This window comes from Macrobrachium nipponense, chromosome 28, assembly GCF_015104395.2.
Source record: "Macrobrachium nipponense isolate FS-2020 chromosome 28, ASM1510439v2, whole genome shotgun sequence".
NCBI lineage: Eukaryota > Metazoa > Arthropoda > Malacostraca > Decapoda > Palaemonidae > Macrobrachium > Macrobrachium nipponense.
The window spans coordinates 13,111,764-13,119,263 of record NC_087217.1 but is presented as its reverse complement, the minus strand read 5'-3'; the positions used below and the strand labels follow the sequence as shown (position 1 = coordinate 13,119,263).

General features: G+C 35.9%; 1 protein-coding gene across 7 annotated transcripts in view; it reads left to right on the top strand.

Annotated features, from left to right (window-relative positions):
* The window catches only part of LOC135201436 (high affinity copper uptake protein 1-like), a 99,765-nt gene that overhangs the window by 51,194 nt on the left and 41,071 nt on the right, over positions 1-7,500 (top strand). Inside the window, exon 1 of one of the 7 annotated variants that reach the window (XM_064230361.1) lies at positions 5,164-5,273. The exons of the other annotated variants lie outside the window; for them this stretch is intronic. The gene's annotated coding sequence lies outside the window, so the exon portion shown is untranslated. Of the gene's footprint in view, positions 1-5,163; positions 5,274-7,500 lie in introns of those variants that run through there. 7 annotated transcript variants of the gene reach the window in all.

Sequence of the window (7,500 nt, the reverse complement as noted above, 5' to 3'; positions counted from 1 at the left end):
ATGTTACTGATTTGGCGTCTTTATGTGTTAAAAACATTCTCTCTCTCTCTCTCTCTCTCTCTCTCTCTCTCTCTCTCTCTCTCTGCCATATTTCTGATGCGTTAATGGAGTTAGCTTCTCTTCTTAGGTACCCCCCCCCCCACCTCACACCAAAACACCGCAAATTCAGAGCGGTTTTTATTCATATATCAACAGTGCTTCAATTGATTAATTGATTTTTACCCCTCTTATATTTTTTCGAAGATCATGTTACTTGAGTCGCACAGTCTCCCATTTTCAATAGACGGGGTTCTGTCCCTCTCTGGGTTGTGTCCAAGTTATATTCCTATAAAGATCCCATTATTATTATTATTATTATTATTATTATTATTATTATTATTATTTTATTATTATTATTATTTTATTATTATAATTAGAAGATGAACCCTATTCATATGGCGTTAGTGAGAAGAAGCAAGAGGGGATCAAAGGTAACGCAGAAAGAAGAGATTTCGTCTATTAAAACTGGAAAAATTAACTCATCAAATTAATAAATAGATAAAAATGTAAGATGAAAACCAAACGATGATTTTTTTTATATATATATGTAACTGAATCACGAAAATTTTTAACATGATGAATATATATATATATATATATATATATATATATATATATATACATATATATATATATATATATATATATATATATATATATATATATATATATATATATATATATATATATATATTATTATATATATACGTATATATGTAAAGGCAAAAGCCACGAAGGAAAGTGAAACGAAGGATTACTGTGAGGCCTTTCGATTCAATGTCATTTGCTTAAATATATATATTATACACACACACACACACGCACATTATATATATATATATATATATATATATATATATATATATATATATATTTATTCTCCCTTGGACATTTGTTTACCCCTCAGTCGGTCTTATTTCATGAAAATTTGCCAGAGGTGTTCCGCAGAGTGATCTGTATTTTACGCAGCATTATCGTGGGAAAGTTCAACGCAGATCATTGTCTTTTATCGTAATTTTGATGGTTTTGTTAAGATAAAAAAGTTTTATGTCCATGTTCTATATTTATAATAGAGATAAGGATTTATTTCTTTATCTCCTAGTATTCAGTTAAAGTAGTAAGCTTGTCTTCTGTGCTTACGTTAGCTGACGGTAAAATTATTTATTGTATAGTTTTCTTACTGAAATGATAAAGAAATTGTCAGTCGTCATTTAGATCTATGTATCAAATATGATAGGATTATGTCTGCATGGGCTTGAGGTTTCGTGGGTACGTGTTATGTCAGTCTTTTAACTTCCTTTTCGATATTAACAACTGTATGTATGTGTGTGTGCGTGAGTGTATAATATCTTAATTATATATCTATATATATATATATATATATATCTATATATTGTATGTATGTGTGTGCGCGCGTATATATATATATATATATATATATATATATATATATATATATACATACATACATCATACATACTACATACATACTACATAACATACATACAAATAAATATTAATAAATATAGATATATAGAAATATATATACATACATACATACATATATATCACTATGATGTTGCATTCCTTTTCTGTGTTTTTCCTTTCGTCTTGTCTTTATTTATTTGCTTTTTATTTATTCTGTTTCTTCTGTCCAGTACACACGTCGGCTGGTTTTCCCAAGATGCGCACTTGTCGGTTTATTAGTGGCATTGAAAGTGCTTATTGTCCCTGGATGTCTCCAACTTGCGCAATAGCGAGTTATCAGTCCATTTCAGCGTACGAAGTAGCTGGCTGTCTACATTTTAATTTACATACACTACGCGGTAAATTGGCGTTAACCTTAATAATGTGGTTGAATTTTTAACTACATTATGTGTGGCGTTATCGAATGTGTTTTATGTATGTTGTGTGTGTTGTATTTGTGTACGTTGTTGCTGGATCTTAGATGAATGAAGCCATGATTAGTCTTTGAGGGTTTATTACAATTTATTCAGCAAAGATTCTTGGAAATAACTCGTCGCATCAGTGCTCTTTTCAATTCCCGCTTTTGATGATTTGAAGTTATTGTAAGTGAGTTATACTTTGTTGTTGTGATTGATGTTTAATTCAATTAAACTAGGCTTATACGATCAAATCGTGATATATTTTTTCCACCTCTGGTAACGAGAAATGATTTTTGCTGAAGAAAGGGACTTGAATGGATCGGATTCAGAACCCTTTGGCACCTGTTGAAGAAGAGAGGTTTGATAGCATTATAGCTACGTTAGAGTCATGAAGATGCCAGAAAGGTAATATACTACTATCTTACGATATCCCCGTTCTCAAAGCTTTCCCTCTGTTGTCCATTGTGACCTTTATTATAGTCACCGAGAAATAGGGGGAATTAATGCCTTGTGCCGACTTATTGATTTATTGATGGCGATGAGTGTAGTCCTTGAGTGGTGTCATGCTCATTCGAGTACCCTGAGAGCCGCATATGTTTACAGCCAGAGTTTGCAGTTCTAAGTTGTCTGTAAAAGAAAGCTATTGAAATCTCTATTTGTCCGTCCTTCCGTCTGCACTTTTTCTTTCCGTCCTCAGATCTTAAACCCTATAGAGACCAGAGGGCTGCTAATTGGTATATTGACTATTCACCCTCCAATCATCAAACATACCAAATTGCAGCCCTCTAGCCTTATAAGTTTGTATTTTATTTAAAATTAAAGTTAACTATGATCGTGCGTCTGGCAATGCTATAGGACAGGCCACCACTGGTCCGTGGCTAAAGGGATCATACAACATTATACGATGTACAGAAAACTCGATTGCCACGTAGTAACTTCGGCGTATTTTTTTACTTAGATTTATAATTTTCCTACGGAAGGAATATGCATTTATATATTTTTACATCTTTTTTTATAATTGCTTTGAGTCACCTTGCGTAATGAGGTTGAAATGTCGAGTGCGAATTTCCAGTAAGATTGTCCTGATGAAGTATACAGATAAAACTGTTCGAGTGCTTTTCGCAATCAAAGGTCGTGCGTAGAGTCCATCCATTGCGCAGTTTGCCTGTCAGCTAATTAGGTTAGGGTTCGTGGAGCTGATAACACAGACAAATAAGAGATAAATGGGATGGCACTGATTACCCGTTTTTTTTTTTAAATGACAGACCCGGGGGTTTCCGTCGAATGTGCATTTGATATGATCTGATGGCTGGCAAGGTCGTCATCGGTTGATTATTTGACCTGTTTTTGGTATCATTGCGTAGACGTCCGCACTTTTTCTGTTCGCCCCGAGGTTAGGGGGCTGCCAATTGGTATGCAGATCATCCGCCCTCCAATCATCAAACATGCCAAATTGCAGCCCTCTAGCTTCAGTAGTTTTTATTTTATATAAGGTTAAAGTTAGCCACGATCGTGCGTCTGACAACACAGGCCACCACCGGTCCTTGAAAGTTTTTTACAGCTTCATACACTGTACAGAAAATTCGTTTCTTTGGCGGTTTTTCCTACTTGTTTCTAGAAAAAAAAAGTAAAAAAATTGGGATAAAACAAGAGCAGGGCCATAGCCCAGGAGGAGGTAATAGGTCCACTTTTGCAGTAATAGAAATTTTTAAGAAAGAGAAAAGACGGAGACAATGAAAGCAGGTGAATAGTTGCGGTTGCTGATTTTTGCCGATAAATGTAGGATTGGTTAACTGGATTCAAACATTTTACTGTCCATTTCCGTTTCAGCGCTGAATGGCCTTAGTTGACCCAGTGTTTGGCATTATGCCTAAGATCTATAAGTCAATCATAACCATAGGTTACCTTGGAGATGATAAAAGAATATATTTTTGTAGCTCACATGGTGATCGAATCCTGGACTCAAATGAAAGGCAAGTCCCAGCAATTGACTCCTACAGGCCATTGAAGACATTGGAACTTAAGTATTTGCCCAAAACCTGAGGCTTTAGCAGGGCAGACTGCACACCTATAAAAAAATTAGATGTAGCATACCAGCAAGTTTTACCCAACTACCTAACTCACGTTATTGTAGATTGATATCTATCATATTCACTCAGAAGCGATATGTATGAAATTCTGTCAATTGCGAGTCACTGGTGGATCAGGAGCCAGGGTAAGGTGGTAGTCTGCACAGGTATAGAACCTCCAAGGTACTGTGTGAGTACTTGGATTTCAACATCTTTTGTAAGCTTGTATGTCAGTTGAAAGCGCCATTGCCTTCCATTAGGAAGTCGTAGGTGCGATTCCGATGTGTGGGAGAAATTCATTTCTGTTGCAGGCGTGATCGTGTTTGTTTCCGATAATAATAATAATAATAATAATAATAATAGAATAATAATAATAATAATAATAATAATAATAATAATAATATTGGGGAAAAACTCTCTATCACGATGGTATATAATTATTGTTCTAAGGGGTCCACAATAATAAAAAAAAAGAAGTTAGATTTCGTGTATGATTTAAAAAAGCACTTTACAAAGCTGTCGAACCCTTCCCTAAGCTTTGTAAAGTGTTTTTAAATTATACACGAACTCTTAACAATTTTTATTATTGTGGACCCATTAAAATAATAATAATAATAATAATAATAATGATGCCTGTTGAATAGGATGGCTGCATAATTTGGGGTAATTTTATATTGATTCCTCTCAATATTCCTTTTTAATTATTTTCTCCTCTGCGTGTATATTGGACAATAACTGACTTATTATTATTATTATTAGGTGGCTGCTGTAGTAAAAATTGTAGTAATAGTACCGTTGATGATGATGATGATGATACGGTCAGAAAGATTATACTGACGGTATCGCAAGGTCTACGCCTAAAGATTGTATTAGGCCTCTTCAAGTGGGATCCCACTCGAAAATACTACGGCTACTTCTACAGTAGTAGCATAGTAGTAGTATTAATTAAGGTGATATGAGGAAGTAGACTAGACAGTACGATTAAGACGGTAATGTCGAGATAAGGAACTCTTAGGCCTATTCCTATGGAAGCGAACTTTAAAGATTCAATTAGGCACCGTCAAGTGGTTTTTCTATGGGGACCTACTTGAAAAGACGAGTGTTTTGAGACTTGAGATGGAGGAGGTGTTCCTGATTTGCCTCGAATGACGACCCTCCTTTGTATCTTATCAGAGAATATTGTGTGGAGTGGGAGAACGATATCTTTTCTCGTACTGTCAGTAGTAGTAGTGGCGACTTGGTCCAGTTATTCAGACAGTTGTCGTCACACCAGTCGCAGGTAGGTTTTGACTGTTGAAGTTGATTCTGATAGGCAAAGTTATTTGGCCGTTTTTATTTTTGATTAAGTAGAGTAACGATGGTATAGTAGTCTGTGGAATTATTGGTTGAAGAGGCAAGCAGGTCTTATTATTTCAGAAGAAAAGAAAAGCATTTTTTTTTTTTTTTGTGATAAGAAAGACGGAACCCAATTTCTGGAAGTTTTACGAGATAACATACCTGGATGTTAGGAACAAATAGGAGTTTATATTTTACATGTGAAAAAAATGAAGGTATTTTTTGGTAAGAAGAAAAGGAAAACAACTTTATGACCTTTGGGTGAAACAAAGTTGATATTTGATGATCTTGTGAGGAGCTGAAAGCGTCTTGTATGAAAAGCTATGTCCTGTTTTCAACGAACTCGGCCTTGAGGCTCCTTCTACTAATCACTTATGATAACGAGCGCATGAAAGAAATGTCTGGCTGCGATTTCTCATTTCTAAAGACACTTCTCTTCACATGAGACTCCTGCTTGACCCAGAGATCTCGCGTCGCCCACCAGTGCCCCGCGCTGAACGTGACGTCCTCTGTTGTCTTACGTGACCTTGTAGGAAACGTGGCTCGGACAAACTGTACAAGCTGCACCCTAAGTTCTTATAAGCGGGCGGTGCTTACAGCTTACGTCTTCCCATGCACGGCGAACTGTAGGTGATAGGAATGGTTCCCCGGCTAGTGCATTGCTTTCTGTCTTTTACTCTTCATCTGTTGCTTTTTTATCTGTTCCCTCCTCCCTGTCAACTTCTTTAAATTGCTCTGCTTCATTTTATTTATTTTTTTTACCTCATTCACGAGCAAATCATTCGTGCCTTTGTTAGGGGAATCTAGAACTAATTCGGTTTTCCTGTGAAACTATTTAATTTAATAATAATATTGTCCTGTCAGACTGTTTAATAATAATTATAATAATTATATTTAGAATTTGGATGATATTTCTTGGACTTTCTGTGACCTTAAATACGTCCATTCATTCCCCACTTTTTTGGGGGAGTGAGGGTTTAGGGAAGGGGAGAGGAGTAGGGGGGAGGAGAGGGGTGGGCCCTCCCTTCTTTCACTATCTTCAAGAGGCAAGTCTTTATCACTATCCACGACGATGAGCACAGTCTTTTCCACGTCGGACCTCTCCCTAGTGAGGTAGTGCCAGTGCCGTCAGTGCACCTCATGCGGTGCTCTGTGGGCATTTTAAAGAAGATTCAATTGGTATGAAAATGTCATGAAAAAGGAAGTTGAATCTATTCGTATGAAAGTGTCATAAAAAAGAAGTGAATTATTCCGTTGAAAGTTCCATCAAAAAGAACAGTCTGTAAAAGCAGAATATATAAAAAAAAAAAAAAAAAAAAAAAAAAAAAAAAAAAAAAAAAAAAACAGCCTGACAGCGAATCCTGATCAGAGAATCGAGTCTCGATGGAATCACCAAACGAGAATCTAGTCAAAAAAAACCTTTTAAGAAGTCAAGAATATAACGCAGCTATTTCATCTCCTTGACATTCGCTCAAACGAAAAGGACTCTTGCTACCGAAAGTGGAGAGACCCGATGCGTTGAATTATTTAATAGGACCTCTTTCTCTTAATGTCAGCGCAATGTTACTGTTGCTGTTGCTGCTTTGTTTGCAACCAGTCTGGAACAGACGTGAAGGAACTAACCCGATGAAGGATACTTTCATTTTCCCTTTTACCTCTAAAATTTTTTTTTTTTTCGACAAGAAAGACAAGATAAGAGCCAAATTTTGTCGTTTTAAGTTGTAGTTATATGCGGTGAATGTCGTGTTTATTGCGGTGGTATTCGTTTAATAGAAATACATAAAGATAGGTTAAATATTTAGAGAGAAATATAGATTGGATAAATTGATATAGAATTATATTTCAAACTGGTTGAAAACCCAGTAAAAGAAATCCTCTTTCGAATAAATAGCAAGCCTTGATATCTTTCGCCAGAGAGAGAGAGAGAGAGAGAGAGAGAGAGAGAGAGAGAGAGAGAGAGAGAGAGAGATTATACATTACCTTCACAAGTGTTTTAGGGCAATTAGCAGTCTATCACAAGGTTGTTATTTGTCTCGTCTTTATCACCGTTATCAGTATTTTCTGACAGATAGCTTATACTAATTCTTCATGTTCCCCCGTCTGACTTATTTACGCAATGCTTGCGTTGTCAAGTACCTAGCTCTCTCTCTCTCTCTCTCTCTCTCTCTCTC